Source organism: Cupressus sempervirens, chromosome 7 (assembly GCF_028749045.1).
Source record: "Cupressus sempervirens isolate cs-2001-9-10 chromosome 7, ASM2874904v1, whole genome shotgun sequence".
Taxonomy (NCBI): domain Eukaryota; kingdom Viridiplantae; phylum Streptophyta; class Pinopsida; order Cupressales; family Cupressaceae; genus Cupressus; species Cupressus sempervirens.
Window position 1 is genome coordinate 342,477,518 of NC_143124.1, and position 2,068 is coordinate 342,479,585.

At 31.7% G+C, this 2,068-nt stretch overlaps 1 pseudogene; it reads left to right on the plus strand.

The window, feature by feature from the left end:
* Window positions 1-273: 273 nt before the first annotated feature.
* On the plus strand, window positions 274-1,477 carry LOC149546827 (nudix hydrolase 2-like; annotated as a pseudogene).
* The last annotated feature ends 591 nt before the right edge of the window (window positions 1,478-2,068 follow it).

Sequence of the window (2,068 nt, forward strand, 5' to 3'; positions counted from 1 at the left end):
GGTGTGGACATAGCCACAGTTGTGGTGAACCACGATAAATCATGTCTCTCTTTCTCTGTTTTGTGCTTTACAATTTATCTTTTAGATTTAACATCTTTTGTAACAATTAGGGTGATAACAAAGGGGTATATTGTTCACCTATTAATGCATGGAACTTTAAATTCTAAATCTAAAGCCTGCTCTCTTTGTCATATAATTGTGTATAGAAATTCATACTTACCGAGTTAGTTGCAGTGAACGTCCTCTTGCCCAACCATTAATTTTAATTGATAAATGGCAATATCAGTGCAGGTTCTTGTACTTCAGAAGAATTGTGGACACTACAAAGATTCATGACTGTGGAAAATGCCCATGGGAAGGATTAATCAGGTATGAAATACAAATTTAAAAATATAAAGTCTAGAGAGAATAAATTTGTCACATTTTTACATTTTAAATGGAAATAAAAGGCACCCTCCTATGCGTTTACATCAAATTCCTTCTTGATAGGGTGAAGGCATTAAAGAAGTTGCTGTAAGAGGAGTTAGGGAAGAAACAGGGGTAAACCTCTCGTGCCTTCCTTCTTTCCTTCGAATTGTGATACCTTCCACATTATTGTATTATATTTTAAAGCTTTTCTTATACTTTTTTACAGATTGAAACCGAATTTATACAAGTAGTCGGGTTCAGGTAGAGAAGGTATTCATAATAAACTTGCCCCACTATTTAGTTTGATAAATTTGAGGATGATGTGTATGTTTGATAGACCATTTTTAAGCTTTCTTACTCTTGACGCTGGATGAACTACAGGGATGGTCACAATGCCGCTTTTGGAAAATTCTATATTCTCTTTGTTTGTATATTGAAACCGATTTCACTCGACATTGTTATACAGGATAACGAAGTTTCAGCAGCAAAGATATTTCAATATTTAAAGATTCTCTTACCACTTAATATTTACTTGGAATTTCACAGATTGCTACAGAATTTATACAAGTGGTCGGATTCAGGTAGAGAAAATATTTATAATAAATTACTGTTAGTGTTTCCTCTATTAATTTTTAGGATGATGTGTATGTTTGATAGATCATTTTTTCGCTTTCTTATTGCTTGGCGGTGCTTGAACTACGGGGATGGCCGCAATGCCGCTTTTTGGAAAATCTGATGTGCTCTTTGTGTGTATGTTGAAACCAATTTCATTCGAAATTGTTATACAGGATAATGAAATTTCAGAAGCAAAGGTATGAGTTGATCATAAGGTGGTCCACATTTTTTCAAGAATAATTTCAATTTCTAGTTAAGTGACTTCAAAGTTTGTTTTGTTCAGTGGATGGCAGTAGATGAATTTTCTGCTCAACCAAAAGTGCACCAAAGCAAACTTCTGAAGGACATGGTGGCCGTGTGTGTTGCGAACATGGACAGACGATGCGAAGGATTTTCAGCAACTGAAATGCCGTCGCGCAAACCCTCCGCTTTTTACGAGTGTCATTCAAACTGAATAGTTTATAGCGTTCCTTGATAGGAAATCTGAAATTTAATGGACACGTGGCCCTCATATCGTTAACTTCATTTGTTGGGATATTTTGTTTCCATTTAGTAAGAAAAATAAGTTTTGAGGTGAATTTTATACTGTCGTCACCATGAGTAATAATATCATTTCACCAAATGCAAATGACAACTTGATGTCTCTATATTTTATTTACTCTTTAGTATTGTTCACACAAAAGATTAGATTTTCAAATGATACGTATATTGTTTTATTGAAGGTTTTGTTTTCATTTTGAAATTATGGAATAATATTTATATGCATAAAAATAAATAATAGAAAATATATATTTAATTATAAGTTGATATTCTTAAATCTATTCTACTTTGATTATGAATGATATAGATTTCTTTTATAAACTCACAAGTCTTTAATTCTTCAAGGCTTTAAAAAAATTGTTTAGTTAGTTGTACTAAAATCTATATGAAAACAAATCTTAAATCCTTCAATTGCATTTTAGTGTTTGATTTATTTGTGACATATTTAGTTTAATATTTTGATTAGATTTTAAGTTTATAGGATTTTTTTTTCTATTAAATATAA